Raw genomic sequence first — 21,598 nt, 5'->3', positions numbered from 1 at the left:
AGTACATTGTTGCAAAAACTAATGTATTTTTTAATTACCCGTATTATTAATGTAGAAGTTGAATGAACGCATGCCGGTTTTTTTTTTATTTATTTTTTTATTCCAAACAGGGGCACTTTCAAGCATTAAACTTTACATTGCAGCGTTGTTTTTAAATACTTACCTTTTTCCTTAGGAAACACAGACTGACGATCCTACACACGCAGCTCCTCTGTACTTACCTTAGCAATGATGAAACCGGCTTCCTCCAATCGTTGCATGGCCTCAAGAGTTGGACACTCCGGGGTGCATGCCATGATTGTAGGAAGCCTAAGGAAAAAGGTATTTAAAAACAACGCTGCAATGTAAAGTTTAATGAATGAAAGTGCACCTTTTTTAATAGTATTTTTAAAAAATGTGTACTTATTCATTAAAATTTACATTTACTTTAAAGGTACATGAAACTTATTTTTTTTTTCTTGTATGATACAGATAGAGCTTTCATTTTTAAATAACTTTCCAATTCACTTCCTTTATCAATTTTTCTTCATTCTCTTTGTATCCTTTGTTGAATGAGCAGCAATGCACTACTGGGAGCTGGCTGAACCCATAGTTGAGCCAATGACAAGAGGCATATATGTGCAGCCACCAATCAGCAGCCAGCTCCCAGTTTCTGAGCCTACGCCTACCTAAGTATGCTTTTCAGCAAAAAAAAAAAAAATACCAAGAAAACGAAACAAATTAGATAATAGAAGTAACTTTGAAAGTTGTGTAAAATAAAAAGTGTGTTTCATGTCCCTTTAAATTTTGAAACATATTTTGTAATTTAGTTTATTGTTACTAGATCCCTAAAACATTAAAATTTCCTTTGTTAAATTGCATGCAACTGATTAATGAGATGATAGGGAGATAGTGTAGCTGGAGAGACTTCATATTGAACAGTGCAAAGTCTTTTTAGATAATATGACCAGCACCATAGCACCACTACTGATGGAGAGATGAAGAGACATACAGAGCTCAACAGTTTCCACTAATCCTGTGCTGGTTAGAAATGTAAGTGGATGATAGAGAAATTTGTCTCCCCCCTGCCCCTATATTTAACTTTCAGACGATTAGTAATTTTTTATCCAGACCGGTAAATCATAGTGATATTTAATGATATAGAATAGATAAATATTAATAGACAGATCAAAAAACAGAAAAAAACCAGCAAACCTTCTAGGCGCTCTTGAATCAAAGTAAATTTATTATTTAGGAGAAACCAATTAAACAGCTTTAAAAGCACAATAGTCTCAGCAACCTAGAACAAGAAAAAATGTCCTACGCGTTTCGACAGATCACTTCCTTAATCATGGACGTGCATTTTGCCACACAGTGCTTTGAAAACTAGCCAGAAACATTTGTTTCCAGTCTACTGGCCTAAGCTTTGTTGCCTAAAGAATCCCTTTTACTAAACAGAAGTTACCCGTCTACCTCGCGGACACAGTACCGCTGACTGGCAACGTCAGCCTTAGGTGACAAGACACAGCCTTAAACAGGCGATCCTGAGGTTCCTACCTGTTTGCAAGGAGTTGAAATCTGACTGATAACCCACTGTTTGACAAAAGCAGATGAGGCTTTACGGAGCTCCCTGGCAGCAGCTTGTAGGAGATCACCTGATATCACTGACCAGAAACGGCAGTCTAAGGCTACAAGACACAGTCACACTAGTGGATCCGGAATGTCAGGAGTTAAAATCCGACAGACAACCCGCTGTTTGCAATAAGTAAGCAAGGTTTACAAAGCTCCTTGGCAGTGGATCCTTCTTGTACGTCATAGGTGACTTCATAGTGGGCGGGGTTATACATTGCATACTTCATGCGATTAATCGTGCAGCCCTAATTGATAAGAAGATATAAAGCGATGGATGAATAGACAGACAGATTTAAATAGATAGACAGATTTAAATAGATAGACAGATTTAAATAGATAGACAGATTTAAATAGATAGACAGATTTAAATAGACAGACAGATTTAAATAGACAGACAGAAAGTTTTAAATAGATAGACAGACAGATTTAAATAGATAGACAGACAGATTTAAATAGACAGACATATTTTGAACATGGATCTCTCAGTGTCTGTGCATGTATCTTGTGGGTACAGTTTAGCCTACATCTCACTATAATGTGTGTATATAAGTGCATACAGTGAGAGTAGATGTGTGATACACTTAGCTGTGCTCTTGCTTGTATGTTACCATATGAATAATTGAAAAACAGAGGTATTCAAGGTAAACCAGCAGTGAAAACGAATAACTGGGATTGTTTGAGAATATCTGGCAGCGTTGCCACAGAAACCCTTCCACAGATTTCAGCTGATTCACCCAGCAATAAACTGTACAATTCTCTCTGCCACACTTTAGGAGATCTCACAGCACCACCATCAGTATGCTAGAAAAACAGGTCTTGATCCTTTTCTGCGATAGAATCTCAGGATACTTTGCACATGTACGTTCCTGAGATGGCATCAGTAATGTGGGCTGTGAAAATCCATTGTGGAGTTGAGATTGATTTAAAGGGACATGAAACTGCAATAAGAAAATGTTATATCGTTTTAGTGCTTTTTCATATTCTGCTATTGCTTGTCTATAACTGTGGTTAACCCTCTTAAGAGGTTAATGTCAGCTCTGTATTAGCAATGCACTACTGATCCTAACATGAGCCAGTTAGCCAATCATGTCCTGATGTAAAACTGTAAACAATCTCATCCACAACAAAACTGACGCATGCACCATAGATTTGTAGGAAAATTGTCAAACGTGTCACACTGGTTTTAGTGCCTTTTTTGTGTCACTTTTTGTTATTTTGCCTCACGAATGGCATTGTATAAATTACGAGGGCAAATCTTATGTGACAGCAGTTGAATTACACTTGTTCCATGTGACAATCATATGACAACATGCACTGTAGTTACTGACCTCTGGAGCGCAGATAATTATATGTTTGTTTTTTCTACCTTTTTTTTGGGGGGGGGGAGATTCTGTTACTAATTTAAGTGTAAAGCAAATGATTTATTAACAAATATAAATGTTGTGGCTATCTTACCGTATGAAACTATATTGTTCAATCTCTTAAAAGGGATGGTAAAGTCAAAATTAAAGGGATATGAAACACCATTTTTTTTCTATCATGATTCAAATAGAGAAGCAATTTTAATCAACTTTCTAATTAAATTCTATTATTGATTTATCTTCATTCTCTTGTTTTTTTTTTTTTTTCTTTTTGAAAAGCAGAGACTTATGCTGGCCCATTTCTGGAGCACTATATGGCAGCAGTTTTGCAAGAATGTTACCCATTTGCAAGAGCACTAGATGACAGCACTATTTCTCTTGTAAGGTGTATCCAGTCCACGGATCATCCATTACTTGTGGGATATTCTCATTCCCAACAGGAAGTTGCAAGAGGACACCCACAGCAGAGCTGTCTATATAGCTCCTCCCCTAACTGCCATACCCAGTCATCCTCTTGCAACTCTCAACAAACATGGAGGTAGTAAGAGAGAAGTGTTGAAATGTAGCTGTTATTTTGCTTCAATCAAAAGTTTATTATTTTTAAATGGTACCGGAGTTGTACTATTTTGTTCCAGGCAGAAAAATAGAAGAATCTGCCTGTGATTTCTATGATCTTAGCAGGTTGTAACTAAGATCCATTGCTGTTCTCACACATGACTGAAGAGAGAGATAACTTCAGCGGGGGAATGGCGTGCAGGTTATCCTGCTATGAGGTATGTGCAGTTAAGATTTTTCTAGAAGATGTGAATGCTAGAAAATGCTGCTGATGCCAAATTTATGTGAGGTAAGCCTGAATACAGTGATTTAATAGCGACTGGTATCAATCTTACTTTCTGAGGTAATACTCTTTTATATTTACAATATAAAACGTTTGCTGGCATGTTTAAACGTTTTTATATATACTTTGGTGATAAAACTTTATTGGGGCCTAGTTTTTTCCACATGGCTGGCTTAAATTTGCCTAGAAACAGTTTCCTGAGGCTTTCCACTGTGTTATGAGTGGGAGGGGCCTAATTTAGCACTTTTTTGCGCAGTAACTTTTACAGACTGAGACATCCAGCTTCCTCCAGGAGTCCCCTGAATGCTATAGGACATCTCTAGAGGGCTCTTAGGCTTTCCAAAATCGTTTATTGGGGAAGGTAGGCCCACAGCAAGGCTGTGGCAGATTGGTGTGACAGTTAAAAAATGTCTATATCGTTTTTTTTATCCGTTTTTGGAACTAAGGGGTTAATCATCCATTTGCAAGTGGGTGCAATGCTCTGTTAGCTAATTATACACACTGTAAAAATTTTGTTTGATTTACTGCCTTTTTTCACTGTTTTTTTCAAATTCGGACAAAATTTGTTTCTCTTAAAGGCACAGTACCGTTTATTATATTTGCTTGTTAACTTGATTTAAAAGTGTTTTCCAAGCTTGCTAGTCTCATTGCTAGTCTGTATAAACATGTCTGACATAGAGGAAACTCCTTGTTCATTATGTTTAAAAGCCATTGTGGAGCCCCCTCTTAGAATGTGTACCAAATGTACTGATTTCACTTTAAGCAATAAAGATCATATTCTGTCTTTAAAAAAATTATCACCAGAGGAATCTGACGAGGGGGAAGTTATGCCGACTAACTCTCCCCACGTGTCAGATCCTTTGACTCCCGCTCAAGGGACTCACGCTCAAATGGCGCCAAGTACATCTAGGGCACCCATAGCGTTTACTTTACAAGACATGGCGGCAGTCATGGATAATACACTGTCAGCAGTATTAGCCAGACTACCTGAATTTAGAGGAAAGCGAGATAGCTCTGGAGTTAGACGAAATTCAGAGCATACTGACGCTTTAAGAGCTATGTCTGATACTGCCTCACAATATGCAGAAGCTGAAGGAGAGCTTCTTTCTGTGGGTGATGTTTCTGACTCAGGGAAGATGATGCAACCTGATTCTGATATTTCTACATTTAAATTTAAGCTTGAACACCTCCGCGTGTTACTCAGGGAGGTTTTAGCTGCTCTGAATGACTGTGATACAATTGCAGTGCCAGAGAAATTGTGTAGACTGGATAAATACTATGCAGTGCCGGTGTGCACTGATGTTTTTCCAATACCTAAAAGGTTTACAGAAATTATTACTAAGGAATGGGATAGACCAGGTGTGCCGTTCTCTCCCCCTCCTATTTTTAGAAAAATGTTTCCAATAGACGCCACCACACGGGACTTATGGCAGACAGTTCCTAAGGTGGAGGGAGCAGTTTCTACTCTAGCAAAGCGTACTACTATCCCTGTTGAGGACAGTTGTGCTTTCTTAGATGGGTTACCTTAAGAAAATGTTTATTCAACAAGGTTTTATCCTACAGCCCCTTGCATGCATTGCTCCTGTCACTGCTGCTGCGGCGTTCTGGTTTGAGTCTCTGGAAGAGGCTTTACAGGTAGCGACTCCATTGGATGACATACTTGACAAGCTTAGAGCACTTAAGCTAGACAATTCTTTTGTTTCTGATGCCATTGTTCATTTGACTAAACTAACGGCTAAGAATTCTGGTTTTGCTATCCAGGCGGGCAGAGCGCTATGGCTTAAATCATGGTCAGCTGACGTTACTTCAAAGTCTAAGCTGCTTAACATTCCCTTCAAGGGGCGGACCCTATTCGGGCCTGGTTTGAAGGAGATTATTGCTGATATCACTGGAGGAAAAGGTCATGCCCTTCCTCAGGACAGGTCCAAACAGTCTAATTTTCGTGCCTTTCGAAACTTCAAGGCAAGTGCGGCATCAACTTCCTCTAATGCAAAACAAGAGGGAACTTTTGCTCAGTCCAAGACGGTCTGGAGACCTAACCAGACCTGGAAAAAGGGTAAGCAGGCCAAAAAGCCTGCTGCTGCCTCTAAGACAGCATGAAGGAACAGCCCCCTATACGGTAACGGATCTAGTAGGGGGCAGACTTTCGCTCTTCGCCCAGGCGTGGGCAAGAGATGTCCAGGATCCCTGGGCGTTGGAAATTATATCCCAGGGATATCTTCTGGACTTCAATGCTTCCCCCCCAAAAGTGAGATTTCACCTTTCACAATTATCTGCAAACCAGATAAAGAGAGAGGCATTCTTACACTGGGTAAGGGACCTCCTAGTTATGGGAGTGATCCATCCAGTTCCAAAGGAGGAACAAGGACAGGGATTTTACTCAAATCTGTTTGTAGTTCCCAAAAAAGAGGGAACCTTCAGACCAATTTTGGATCTAAAGATCTTAAACAAATTCCTCAGAGTTCCATCATTCAAGATGGAGACTATTCGTACCATCCTACCTATGATCCAGGAGGGTCAATACATGACTACAGTGGATTTAAAGGATGCTTATCTTCACATTCCGATACACAAAGATCATCATCGGTTTCTCAGGTTTGCCTTCCTAGACAGGCATTACCAGTTTGTAGCTCTTCCCTTTGGGTTAGCTACAGCCCCAAGAATTTTTACAAAGGTTCTGGGGTCGCTTCTGACGGTCCTAAGGCCGTGGAGCATAGCAGTGGCCCCTTATTTAGACGACATCCTGATTCAGGCGTCAAACTTCCAAATTGCCAAGTCTCATACGGACATAGTGTTGGCATTTCTGAGGTCGCATGGTTGGAAGGTGAACGAGGAAAAGAGTTCTCTATCCCCCCTCACAAGAGTTTCCTTCCTAGGGACTCTGATAGATTCTCTAGAAATGAAAATTTACCTGACGGAGTCCAGGTTATCAAAACTTCTAAATTCCTGCCGTGTTCTTTATTCCATTCCTCGCCCTTCGGTGGCTCAGTGCATGGAAGTAATCGGCTTAATGGTAGCGGCAATGGACATAGTGTCGTTTGCACGCCTACATCTCAGACCGCTGCAACTCTGCATGCTCAGTCAGTGGAATGGGGATTACACAGATTTGTCCCCTCTACTAAATCTGGATCAAGAGACCAGGGATTATCTTCTCTGGTGGCTATCTCGGGTCCAACTGTCCAAAGGTATGACCTTTCGCAGGCCAGATTGGACAATTGTAACGACAGATGCCAGCCTTCTAGGTTGGGGTGCAGTCTGGAACTCCCTGAAGGCTCAGGGATCGTGGACTCAGGAGGAGTCACTCCTTCCAATAAACATTCTGGAACTAAGAGCGATATTCAATGCTCTTCAGGCTTGGCCTCATCTAGCGTCAATGAGGTTCATCAGATTTCAGTCGGACAACATCACGACTGTGGCTTACATCAACCATCAAGGGGGAACAAGGAGTTCCCTAGCGATGTTAGAAGTCTCAAAGATAATTCGCTGGGCAGAGATTCACTCTTGCCACCTATCAGCTATCCATATCCCAGGTGTAGAGAACTGGGAGGCGGATTTTCTAAGTCGACAGACTTTTCATCCGGGGGAGTGGGAACTCCATCCGGAGGTGTTTGCACAATTGGTTCATAGTTGGGGCAAACCAGAACTGGATCTCATGGCATCTCTCCAAAACGCCAAGCTTCCTTGTTACGGATCCAGGTCCAGGGACCCCAAGGCAACGCTGATAGATGCTCTAGCAGCACCTTGGTCCTTCAACCTGGCTTATGTGTTTCCACCGTTTCCTCTGCTCCCTCGTCTGATTGCCAAAATCAAGCAGGAGAGAGCATCGGTGATCTTGATAGCGCCTGCGTGGCCATGCAGGACTTGGTATGCAGATCTGGTGGACATGTCATCCTTTCCACCATGGACTCTGCCGCTGAGACAGGACCTTCTACTTCAAGGTCCTTTCAACCATCCAAAAAGCCTGTCACCAGGAAAATCTATCATAAGATATGGAGTAAATATCTTTATTGGTGTGAATCCAAGGGCTACTCATGGAGTAAGGTCAGGATTCCCAGGATATTATCTTTTCTCCAAGAAGGATTGGAGAAAGGATTGTCAGCTAGTTCCTTAAAGAGGCAGATTTCTGCGCTATCTATTCTTTTGCACAAGCGTCTGGCAGATGTCCCAGACGTTCAGGCATTTTGTCAGGCTTTAGTTAGAATCAAGCCTGTGTTTAAACCTGTTGCTCCACCATGGAGTTTAAATTTGGTTCTTAAAGTTCTTCATTCCATAGATATCAAACTTTTATCTTGGAAAGTTCTTTTTCGTTCATGTAATTAGCAAGAGTCCATGAGCTAGTGACGTATGGGATATACATTCCTACCAGGAGGGGCAAAGTTTCCCAAACCTCAAAATGCCTATAAATACACCCCTCACCACACCCACAAATCAGTTTTACAAACTTTGCCTCCCATGGAGGTGGTGAAGTAAGTTTGTGCTAGATTCTACGTTGATATGCGCTTCGCAGCAGGCTGGAGCCCGGTTTTCCTCTCAGAGTGCAGTGAATGTCAGAGGGATGTGAAGAAAGTATTGCCTATTTGAATTCAATGGTCTCCTTCTACGGGATCTATTTCAAAGGTTCTCTGTTATCGGTCGTAGAGATTAATCTCTTACCTCCCTTTTCAGATCGACGATATACTCTTATATTTACCATTACCTCTACTGATTCTCGTTTCAGTACTGGTTTGGCTTTCTACTACATGTAGATGAGTGTCCTGGGGTAAGTAAGTCTTATTTTCTGTGACACTCTAAGCTATGGTTGGGCACTTTTATATAAAGTTCTAAATATATGTGTTTAAACATTTATTTGCCTTGATTCAGGATGTTCATCGTTCCTTATTTCAGACAGTCAGTTTCATATTTGGGATAATGCATATGAATCAATCAATTTTTTCTTACCTTAAAATTTGACTTTTTTCCTGTGGGCTGTTAGGCTCGCGGGGGCTGAAAATGCTTCATTTTATTGCGTCATTCTTGGCGCGGACTTTCTTGGCGCAAAAATTTTCTTGTCATTTCTGGCGTCCTACGTGTCGCCGGAAGTTGCGTCATTTTTTTGACGTTTTTTTGCGCAAAAAAATGTCGGCGTTACCGGATGTGGCGTCATTTTTGGCGCCAAAAGCATTTAGGCGCCAAATAATGTGGGCGGCTGTTTTGGCGCTAAAAAATTTGAGCGTCGTTGTCTCCACAATATTTAAGTCTCATTGTTTATTGCTTCTGGTTGCTAGAAGCTTGTTCATTGGCATTTTTTTCCCATTCCTGAAACTGTCATTTAAGGAATTTGATCAATTTTGCTTTATATGTTGTTTTTTTCTATTACATATTGCAAGATGTTTCAGATTCACCCTGAATCAGAAGCCACTTCTGGAAAAACGCTTAACTGAGTTTCAGTTCTACCAAAGCTAAGTTCATTTATTTTAAATGTTATAAATGTTTATCTTTAGCTATGGTTTGTAATAAGTTATTATGATATACTTTTACATGCAGAATCCATTAGTATTTATTGCCATTCTTACATCTTATGTGCAAGAAATATTTAGAAGATTTATAAGAAATATTTTTCTGATTTTATTTTAAAGGCTTTGCCTGACTTCGTGCCTTCTAATAAATTTTTTAGGTCTTTTTCACTTCTTTTTTTAATTATTGAAGTTTCAAATGACCAACAACATACTGAGTTATCCTTCTCTGATGATGTTTTTTTCTCTTTCAGAAATTCTCTTCATCAGATATTGACACTAACAAATCTACTTTTTTATTATTTTTTTATTATTAAAGTACATTTGTTCTTTGTTGAAAAGGTGTTGATTATTTTGGATATTAAGGTATCTAGTTCATTAAGACTAGCTGACACTATTTCTGCCTATTTATTCTTCTGTGTTTTCAGAGGTTTTCTTTCCAATTCCCCATACTAGGGAATGGTATAGGCTGAGAATTTTCTTTTATTCCTTCTTCAAAGGTTTTAAACTATATTCTTTGCCAGCAGTTAAATTCAATTTGGAGGGTTCTCCAATTTATTGGGGCTATCTCTACTCCTACTAATTATGCTATTGTTTCTATAGCAAAATAGTATTTATTTTCCTTTAGATAATTGTATCTTATTTATGGAAAATTATTTAGTTTCAGGTACTTTTCTTGGTCCTGTGATTTATTTGGATATTGCAATTGCTTCATTTTTTCTGTTTACTTTAAGATCAAGTATCAGATTATGATTTATTTTAGCATTGTTAAAGGGACAGCATTTACTAGACTGGGTGCTGTTGCATTTGTCTTGTTGTTTTGCATTTGTTGATTATGCAGGTCCACTGTATTGACTGGTCCTTTAAACTGTACTATCATGCTAATTACATTTGTGTCTTCATTTTATTGAATATTTTCGCAAATGAGGGTTAATCTATGTCTTTGGTTATTTTAGCTAGAAGAATTTTGTGATTTTTAAAAATCCATATTTCTTTTGTTCTAAGATAATCAATTATTTGTTTTATAATTGGATTCAATTCTTAACTGTTACTCTGGGCTTCAAGATTGAGTTCTAAGACTAAAACTTTCAGCTTATACTAGTTTGGTTGTTCTTATTAAGGAACAAATTCCTGAGTTCCTTCCCAAGTAACATGTTTATAATTGGAAATTTTTCAGTTCGAAATCAGCTCCCTAATATTGCGATGTACATGCCGTATTCCAGCTTGGCTGGTAAGGGGCAGGTTAAGACTTCTTTGAAATTTATTTGGTTCTATTTGGTCCAAATTTCTTTGATTTTATTCCAGTAAGGCTAACACTTTCTTTAAGTGTGTTTCTGTCCTATATATTTTGGGTACTGTTGAAGCATGGCTGGGCACCCATGGGGTTCAAGCGCTGCTCAGACCTGGAATCTTCTGGGGTATTTCTTCCAGTTCCTTTTTTAGGAACTGGGTTTTGGAGTTTTATTCAAACTATTCTGCTTTTTTATGGTCTTTGATAGCATTGTTTGTTTTCATTAGATACAATAAATGCATATTTTCATTTTTCTGTTTTCATTCAGATTATTTTCTGAGGATGCGGAATCTCATATGATTCGCTTTGCTCTTCAGGACATAGTTAGAGGATCTTTTTTTCAAAAGCTCTTGATTCCTCACGCAAGGGTCACCTTTTTTAGGTTTCCAGATAGTTTATGTCACTGTCTTTGTCTCTATCAGACAAGGGACAATTTTATTGGGTTCCGTCTATCGGTGCCTTTAGTCTCTATTATTTCCTTCAGTTGCTATATATGCATAGAAGTTTTAGGTCTTATGGCCACAGCATTGGATTCAATTCCCTTTTGCTCATTTTCAATAGAAAGAACCTTTCCAGTCTTTTATGAGTGTTGTTTCTTCAAGAACATGGTTGGAGGATCAATTTACCAAAAAGTTTGTTGATTCCTCAGACAAGGGTAACCTTTTTAGGTTTCTAGATAGATTCAGTGTCAATAACTCTGTCTCTGACGGACAAGAGACGTAGCCTTATGCATGGAAATTCTAGGTCTTATGACTGCTGCATTGGACGCGATCCCCTTTGCTCGTTTTCACATGCGACCTCTTTAGCTCTGTATGATGAACCAGTGGTGCAGGGATTATACAAAGATATCTCAATTAATATCTTTAAAACCGATTGTTCGACATCCTCTGACGTGGTGGACAGACCACCATCGTTTAGTTCAGGGGGCTTCTTTTGTTCTTCCAACCTGGACTGTGATCTCAACAGATGCAAGTCTGACAGGTTGGGGAGCTGTATGGGGGTTTCTGACAGCACAAGGGGTTTGGGAATCTCAGGAGGCGAGATTACCAATCAACATTTTGGAACTCCGTGCAATTTTCAGAGCTCTTCAGTCGTGGCCTCTTCTAAAGAGAGAGTCGTTCATTTGTTTCCAGACGGACAATGTCACAACCGTGGCATATGTCAATCATCAAGGAGGGACTCACAGTCCTCTGGCTATAAAATAAGTATCTCAAATAATTGTATGGGCGGAATCCAGCTCCTGTCTAATTTCTGCGGTTCATATCCCAGGTATAGACAATTGGGAAGCGGATTATCTCAGTCTCCAAACGCTACATCCGGGCGAATGGTCTCTTCACCCAGAGGTATTTCTTCAGATTGTTCAAATATGGGGACTTCCAGAAATAGATCTGATGGCTTCTCATCTAAACAAGAAGCTTCCCAGGTATCTGTCCAGATCCAGGGATCCTCAGGCGGAAGCAGTGGATGCATTGTCACTTCCTTGGAAGTATCATCCTGCTTATATCTTTCCGCCTCTAGTTCTTCTTCCAAGAGTGATTTCCAAAATTCTAAAGGAGTGTTCGTTTATTCTGCTGGTGGCTCCAGCATGGCCTCACAGGTTTTGGTATGCGGATCTTGTCCGGATGGCTCCTTGCCAACCGTGGACTCTTCCGTTAAGACCAGACCTTCTATCGCATGGTCCTTTTTTTCCATCAGGATCTCATATCCTTAAATTTGAAGGTATGAAGATTGAACACTTGATTCTCAGTCATAGAGGTTTCTCTGACTCTGTAATTAATACTGTTACAGGCTCGTAAATCTGTATCTAGGATGATATTTTATCGAGTCTGGAAGACTTACATTTCTTTCATGTAATTAGCAAGAGTCCATGAGCTAGTGACGTATGGGATATACATTCCTACCAGGAGGGGCAAAGTTTCCCAAACCTTAAAATGCCTATAAATACACCCCTCACCACACCCTCAATTCAGTTTTACAAACTTTGCCTCCGATGGAGGTGGTGAAGTAAGTTTGTGCTAGATTCTACGTTGATATGCGCTCCGCAGCAAGTTGGAGCCCGGTTTTCCTCTCAGCGTGCAGTGAATGTCAGAGGGATGTGAGGAGAGTATTGCCTATTTGAATGCAGTGATCTCCTTCTACGGGGTCTATTTCATAGGTTCTCTGTTATCGGTCGTAGAGATTCATCTCTTACCTCCCTTTTCAGATCGACGATATACTCTTATATATTCCATTACCTCTGCTGATTCTCGTTTCAGTACTGGTTTGGCTTTCTACAAACATGTAGATGAGTGTCCTGGGGTAAGTAAATCTTATTTTCTGTGACACTCTAAGCTATGGTTGGGCACTTTATTTTTAAAGTTCTAAATATATGTATTCAAACATTTATTTGCCTTGACTCAGAATGTTCAACATTCCTTATTTTTCAGACAGTCAGTTTCATATTTGGGATAAATGCATTTGTTTCAATCATTTTTTCTTACCTTAAAAAATTTGACTTTTTCCCTGTGGGCTGTTAGGCTCACGGGGGCAGAAAATGCTTCATTTTATTGCGTCATTCTTGGCGCAGACTTTTTTGGCGCAAAATTTTTTTTTCTGTTTCCGGCGTCATACGTGTCGCCGGAAGTTGCATCATTTTTTGACGTTTTTTTGCGTCAAAAATGTCGGCGTTCCGGATGTGGCGTCATTTTTGGCGCCAAAAGCATTTAGGCGCCAAATAATGTGGGCGTCTTTTTTGGCGCTAAAAAATATGGGCGTCATTTTTGTCTCCACATTATTTAAGTCTCATTATTTATTGCTTCTGGTTGCTAGAAGCTTGTTCACTGGCATTTTTTTCCCATTCCTGAAACTGTCATTTAAGGAATTTGATCAATTTTGCTTTATATGTTGTTTTTTTCTTTTACATATTGCAAGATGTTCCACGTTGCAACTGAGTCAGAAGATACTTCAGGAAAATCACTGCACAGTGCTGGAGCTACCAAGCTAAGTGTATCTGCTATAAACTTTTGGTATCTGTTTCTCCAGCTGTTATTTGTATTGCATGTCATGTCAAACTTATTAATGCAGATAAAATTTCCTTTAGTACTGTTACATTACCTGTTGCTGTTCCGTCAACATCTAATTTTAAAAGTGTTCCTGATAACATAAGAGATTTTATTTTTTAAATCCATTAAGAAGGCTATGTCTGTTATTTCTCCTTCTAGTATACATAAAAGTCTTTTAAAACTTCTCTTTTTTTAGATGAATTTTTAAATGATCATCATCATTCTGATACTGATAATGGTTCTTCTGGTTCAGAGGTTTCTGTCTCAGAGGTTGATGCTGATAAATCTTTGTATTTGTTCAAGATGGAATTTATTCGTTCTTTACTTAAAGAAGTGTTATTTGCATTAGAAATAGAGGATTCTGGTCCTCTTGATACTAAATGTAAACGTTTAAATAAGGTTTTTAAATCTCCTGTAGTTATTCCAGAAGTGTTTTATCTCCCTGATGCTATTTCTGAATTAATTTCCAGGGAATGGAATAATTTGGGTAATTTATTTACTCCTTCTAGACGTTTAAGCAAATTATATCCTGTGCCATCTGACAGATTAGAGTTTTTTGGGACAAAAATCCCTAAGGTTATGGGGCTGTCTCTACTCCTTCTAATGTACTACTATTCCTACGGCAGATAGTACTTCATTTAAGGATCCTTTAGATAGGAAAATTGAATCCTTTCTAAGAAAAGCTTACTTATGTTCAGGTAATCTTCTTAGACCTGCTATATTTTTAGCGGATGTTGCTGCAGCTTCAACTTTTTGGTTAGAAGCTTTAGCGCAACAAGTAACAGATCATAATTTTATAGCATTATTATTATTCTATAACATGCTAATAATTTTATTGGTGATACCATCTTTTGATATCATTAGAGTTGATGTCAGGTATATGTCTCTAGCTATTTTAGCTAGAAAAGCTTTATGGATTAAACTTGGAATGCTGACATGTCTTCTAAGTCAACTTTGCTTTCCCTTTCTTTCCAGGGTAAATAATCATTTTCGTTCCTTTCCTCACAACAAGGAACAAAAGCCTGATCCTTCATCCTCAGGAGCGGTATCAGTTTGGAAACTATTTCCAGTTTGGAATATATCCAAGCCTTATAGAAACCTATAGCCAGCTCCTAAGTACCTATGAAGGTGCGGCCCTTATTCTAGCTCAGCTGGTATGGGGCAGATTACGTTTTCTTCAAAGAAATTTGGATCAATTCCGTTCTTAATCTCTGGTTTCAGAAACATTGTTTCAGAAAGGTACAGAATTGGCTTCTAGTTAAGGCCTCCTGCTAAGAGATTCTTTTCTTTCTCGTGTCCCAGTTAACACAGCAAAGGCTCAGCATTTCTGAAATGTGTCTCAGATCTAGAGTTGGCTGGAGTATTTATGCCAGTTCCAGTTCTGGAACAGGGGCTGGGGTTTTATTTTATCTCTTCATTGTACCAAAGAAGGTCAATTCCTTCAGACCAGTTCCGGATCTATCAATATTGAATCGTTATGTTAGGATACCAACATTCAAGATGTTTACTGTAGGACTATCCTGCCTTTTGTTTAGCAAGGGCATTATATGTCTACAATAGATTTACAGGATGTGTATCTGCATATTCCGATTCATCCAGATCACTTTTAGTGTCTGAGATTCTCTTTTTAGACAAGCATTACCAGTTTTGTGGCTCTACCGTTTGGCCTAGCCTCAGTTCCAAGAATTTTTTTCAAAGGTTCTCGGTGCCCTTCTTTCTGTAATCAGAGAATAGGGTTTTGGTATTTCCTTATTTGGACGATATCTTGGTACTTGCTCAGTCTTCTCTTTTTCGAAGAATCTCATACGAATCGACTTGTGTTGTTTCTTCAAGTTCATGGTTGGAGGATCAATTTACCAATCAGTTCATTGATTCCTCAGACAAGGGTAACCTTTTTAGGTTTCTAGATAAATTCAGTGTCTATGACTCTGTTCTTGTCAGACAAGAGAAGTTTAACATTGATATCAGCTTGTCAAAACCTTCAGTCATAATCATTCCCTTTGGTAGCCTTATGCATGGAAATGTTGGGTCTTAGGACTGCCGCATCAGATGCGATCTCCTTTGCTCGTTTTCACATGTGACCTCTTCAGCTCTGTATGCTGAACCAATGGTGCAGGGATTGCTCAAAGATATCTCAATTAATATCTTTAAACCGATTTTACGACACTCTCTGACATGGTGGACAGATCACCATCGTTTAGTTCAGGGGGCTTCTTTGTTCTTCCGACCTGGACTATAATCTCAACAGATGCAAGTCTTACAGGTTGGGGAGCTGTGTGGGGGTATCTGACGGCACAAGGGGTTTGGGAATCTCAGGAGGTGAGATTTCCGATCAATATTTTGGAACTCCGTGCAATTTTTCAGAGCTCTTCAGTCTTGGCCTCTTCTGAAGAGAGAGTTGTTCATTTGTTTTCAGATAGACAATGTCACAACTGTGGCATACATCAATCATCAAGGAGGGACTCACAGTCCTCTGGCTATGAAAGAAGTATCTCGAATTTTGGTTTGGGCGGAATCCAGCTCCTGTCTAATCTCTGCGGTTCATATCCCAGGTATGGACAATTGGAAAGCGGATTATCTCAGTCGCCAAACGTTGCATCCGGGCGAATGGTCTCTTCACCCAGAGGTATTTCTTCAGATTGTTCAATTGTGGGAACTTCCAGAAATAGATCTGATGGCTTCTCATCTAAACAAGAAACTTCCCAGGTATCTGTCCAGATCCCGGGATCCTCAGACGGAGGCAGTGGATGCATTATCACTTCCTTGGAAGTATCATCCTGCCTATATCTTTCCGCCTCTAGTTCTTCTTCCAAGAGTAATCTCCAAGATTCTGAAGGAATGCTCGTTTGTTCTTCTGGTAGCTCCGGCATGGCCTCACAGGTTTTGGTATGCGGATCTTGTCCGGATGGCTTCTTGCCAAACGTGGACTCTTCCGTTAAGACCAGACCTTTTGTCTCAAGGTCCTCTTTTCCATCAGGATCTGAAATCCTTATATTTAAAGGTATGGAGATTGAACGCTTGATTCTTGGTCAAAGAGGTTTCTCTGACTCTGTGATTAATACTATGTTTCAGGCTCGTAAATCTGTATCCAGAGAGATATATTATAGAGTCTGGAAGACTTATATTTCTTGGTGTCTTTCTCATCATTTTTCTTGGCATTCTTTTAGAATACCGAGAATATTACAGTTTCTTCAGGATGGTTTAGATAAGGGTTTGTCCGCAAGTTCCTTGAAAGGTCAAATCTCTGCTCTTTCTGTTCTTTTTCACAGAAAGATTGCTATTCTTCCTGATATTCATTGTTTTGTACAAGCTTTGGTTCGTATAAAGCCTGTCATTAAGTCAATTTCTCCTCCTTGGAGTTTGAATTTGGTTCTGGGGGCTCTTCAAGCTCCTCCATTTGAACCTATGCATTCATTGGATATTAAATTACTTTCTTGGAAAGTTTTGTTCCTTTTGGCCATCTCTTCTGCCAGAAGAGTTTCTGAATTATCTGCTCTTTCTTGTGAGTCTCCTTTTCTGATTTTTCATCAGGATAAGGCGGTGTTGCGAACTTCTTTTGAATTTTTACCTAAGTTGTGAATTCCAACAACATTAGTAGAGACATTGTGGTTCCTTCATTATGTCCTAATCCTAAGAATTCTAAGGAGAAATCATTGCATTCTTTGGATGTTATTAGAGCTTTGAAATATTATGTTGAAGCTACTAAGTCTTTCCGAAAGACTTCTAGTTTATTTGTTATCTTTTCCGGTTTTAGAAAGGCCAGAAAACTTCTGCCATTTCTTTGGCATCTTGGTTGAAATCTTTAATTCATCTTGCCTATGTTGAGTCGGGTAAGACTCCGCCTCATAGGATTACAGCTCATTCTACTAGGTCAGTTTCTACTTCCTGGGCGTTTAGGAATGAAGCTTCGGTTGATCAGATTTGCAAAGCGGCAACTTGGTCCTTTTTGCATACTTTTACCAAATTCTACCATTTTGTTGTATTTTCTTCTTCTGAAGCAGTTTTTGGTAGAAAAGTACTTCAGGCAGCGGTTTCAGTTTGAATCTTCTGCTTATGTTTTTCATTAAACTTTATTTTGGGTGTGGATTATTTTCAGCAGAAATTGGCTGTCTTTATTTTATCCCTCCCTCTCTAGTGACTCTCGTGTGGAAAGATCCACATCTTGGGTAGTCATTATCCCATACGTCACTAGCTCATGGACTCTTGCTAATTACATGAAAGAAAACATAATTTATGTAAGAACTTACCTGATAAATTCATTTCTTTCATATTAGCAAGAGTCCATGAGGCCCGCCCTTTTTTGTGGTGGTTATGATTTTTTTGTATAAAGCACAATTATTCCAATTCCTTATTTTATATGCTTTCGCACTTTTTTCTTATCACCCCACTTCTTGGCTATTCGTTAAACTGAATTGTGGGTGTGGTGAGGGGTGTATTTATAGGCATTTTAAGGTTTGGGAAACTTTGCCCCTCCTGGTAGGAATGTATATCCCATACGTCACTAGCTCATGGACTCTTGCTAATATGAAAGAAATGAATTTATCAGGTAAGTTCTTACATAAATTATGTTTCTCCAACATAGGTGTGTCCGGTCCACGGCGTCATCCTTACTTGTGGGATATTCTCTTCCCCAACAGGAAATGGCAAAGAGCCCAGCAAAGCTGGTCACATGATCCCTCCTAGGCTCCGCCTACCCCAGTCATTCTCTTTGCCGTTGTACAGGCAACATCTCCACGGAGATGGCTTAGAGTTTTTTAGTGTTATTCAAGCGTCGTCCCTTCCTCAAGCAAAGGCTCACACGGACATAGTCCTGGCCTTTCTCGGATCTCACGGATGGTAAGTGAACGTGGAAAAGAGTTCTCTATCTCCGTCGACAAGAGTTCCCTTCTTGGGAACAATAATAGACTCCTTAGAAATGAGGATTTTTCTGACAGAGACCAGAAAAACAAAACTTCTAAACTCTTGTCGGATACTTCCTTCCGTTCCTCTTCCTTCCATAGCGCAGTGCATGGAAGTGATAGGTTTGATGGTAGCGGCAATGGACATAGTTCCTTTTGCGCGCATTCATCTAAGACCATTTCAATTGTGTATGCTCAGTCAGTGGAATGGGGACTATACAGACTTGTCTCCGAAGATACAAGTAAATCAGAGGACCAGAGACTCACTCCGTTGGTGGCTGTCCCTGGACAACCTGTCGCAAGGGGTGACCTCCCGCAGACCAGAGTGGGTCATTGTCACGACCGACGCCAGTCTGATGGGCTGGGGCGCGGTCTGGGGATCCCTGAAAGCTCAGGGTCTTTGGTCTCGGGAAGAATCTCTTCTACCGATAAATATTCTGGAACTGAGAGCGATATTCAATGCTCTCAAGGCTTGGCCTCAGCTAGCGAGGGCCAAGTTCATACGGTTTCAATCAGACAACATGACGACTGTTGCGTACATCAACCATCAGGGGGGAACAAGGAGTTCCCTGGCGATGGAAGAAGTGACCAAAATCATTCAATGGGCGGAGACTCGCTCCTGCCACCTGTCTGCAATCCACATCCCAGGAGTGGAAACTTGGGAAGCGGATTTTCTGATTCGTCAGACATTGCATCCGGGGGTGTGGGAACTCCATCCGGAAATCTTTGCCCAAATCACTCAACTGTGGGGCATTCCAGACATGGATCTGATGGCCTCTCGTCAGAACTTCAAGGTTCCTTGCTACGGGTCCAGATCCAGGGATCCCAAGGCGACTCTAGTAGATGCACTAGTAGCACCTTGGACCTTCAACCTAGCTTATGTATTCCCGCCGTTTCCTCTCATCCCCAGGCTGGTAGCCAGGATCAATCAGGAGAGGGCGTAGGTGATCTTGATAGCTCCTGCGTAACCACGCAGGACTTGGTAGGCAGATCTGGTGAATATGTCATCGGCTCCACCATGGAAGCTACTTTTGAGACGAGACCTTCTTGTTCAAGGTCCGTTCGAACATCCGAATCTGGTCCTACTCCAGCTGACTGCTTGGAGATTGAACGCTTGATCTTATCAAAGCGAGGGTTCTCAGATTCTGTTATTGATACTCTTGTTCAGGCCAGAAAGCCTGTAACTAGAAAAATTTACCACAAAATATGGAAAAAATATATCTGTTGGTGTGAATCTAAAGGATTCCCTTGGGACAAGGTAAAGATTCTTAGGATTCTATCCTTTCTTCAAGAAGGATTGGAGAAAGGATTATCTGCAAGTTCCTTGAAGGGACAGATTTCTGCCTTGTCTGTGTTACTTCACAAAGAGCTGGCAGCTGTGCCAGATGTTCAAGCCTTTGTTCAGGCTCTGGTTAGAATCAAGCCTGTTTACAAACCTTTGACTCCTCCTTGGAGTCTCAACTTAGTTCTTTCAGTTCTTCAGGGGGTTCCGTTTGAACCCTTACATTCCGTTGATATTATGTTATTATCTTGGAAAGTTTTGTTTTTGGCTGCAATTTCTTCCGCTAGAAGAGTTTCAGAATTATCTGCTCTGCAGTGTTCTCCTCCTTATCTGGTGTTCCATGCAGATAAGGTGGTTTTACGTACTAAACCTGGTTTTCTTCCAAAAGTTGTTTCTAACAAAAACATTAACCAGGAGATAGTCGTGCCTTCTTTGTGTCCGAAACCAGTTTCGAAGAAGGAACGTTTGTTGCACAATTTGGATGTTGTTCGCGCTCTAAAATTCTATTTAGATGCTACAAAGGATTTTAGACAAACATCTTCCTTGTTTGTTGTTTATTCTGGTATCAGGAGAGGTCAAAAAGCAACTTCTACCTCTCTCTCTTTTTGGATTAAAAGCATCATCAGATTGGCTTACGAGACTGCCGGACGGCAGCCTCCTGAAAGAATCACAGCTCATTCCACTAGGGCTGTGGCTTCCACATGGGCCTTCAAGAACGAGGCTTCTGTTGATCAGATATGTAGGGCAGCGACTTGGTCTTCACTGCACACTTTTACCAAATTTTACAAGTTTGATACTTTTGCTTCTTCTGAGGCTATTTTTTGGGAGAAAGGTTTTGCAAGCCGTGGTGCCTTCCATTTAGGTGACCTGATTTGCTCCCTCCCTTCATCCGTGTCCTAAAGCTTTGGTATTGGTTCCCACAAGTAAGGATGACGCCGTGGACCGGACACACCTATGTTGGAGAAAACAGAATTTATGTTTACCTGATAAATTACTTTCTCCAACGGTGTGTCCGGTCCACGGCCCGCCCTGGTTTTTTAATCAGGTCTGATAATTTATTTTCTTTAACTACAGTCACCACGGTATCATATGGTTTCTCCTATGCAAATATTCCTCCTTAACGTCGGTCGAATGACTGGGGTAGGCGGAGCCTAGGAGGGATCATGTGACCAGCTTTGCTGGGCTCTTTGCCATTTCCTGTTGGGGAAGAGAATATCGCACAAGTAAGGATGACGCCGTGGACCGGACACACCGTTGGAGAAAGTAATTTATCAGGTAAACATAAATTCTGTTTTTTCTGATTTTTCATCAGGATAAGGCGATTTTGCAAACTTCATTTAAATTTTTACCTAAGGTTGTGAATTCTAACAACATTAGTAGAGAAATTGTGGTTCCTTCGTTGTGTCCTAATCCTAAGAACTCTAAGGAAAGATCGTTGCTTTCTTTGGATGTAGTTAGAGCTTTGAAATATTATGTTGAAGCTACTAAAGATTTCCGAAAGACTTCTAGTCTATTTGTTATCTTTTCTGGTTCTAGGAAAGGTCAAAAGGCTTCTGCCATTTCTTTGGCATCTTGGTTAAAATCCTTGATTTATCATGCTTATGTCGAGTCGGGTAGAACTCCGCCTCAAAGGATTACAGCTCATTCGACTATGTCAGTCTCTACTTCCTGGGCATTTAGGAATGAAGCTTCGGTTGATCAGATTTGCAAAGCAGCAACTTGGTCTTCTTTGCATACTTTTACTAAATTCTACCATTTGGATGTGTTTTCTTCTTCTGAAGCAG

General features: G+C 40.2%; 1 protein-coding gene across 3 annotated transcripts in view; it reads left to right on the top strand.

Moving 5' to 3' along the window:
- TSNARE1 (t-SNARE domain containing 1) overlaps nt 1-21,598 on the top strand; it is a 1,244,582-nt gene that overhangs the window by 761,220 nt on the left and 461,764 nt on the right. The gene's annotated exons all lie outside the window — the stretch shown is intronic.

This window comes from Bombina bombina, chromosome 5 (assembly GCF_027579735.1).
Source record: "Bombina bombina isolate aBomBom1 chromosome 5, aBomBom1.pri, whole genome shotgun sequence".
Taxonomy (NCBI): Eukaryota; Metazoa; Chordata; class Amphibia; order Anura; family Bombinatoridae; genus Bombina; species Bombina bombina.
Note: the sequence above shows the minus strand (reverse complement) of the source record. Positions and strands in the feature narration are given on the sequence as shown.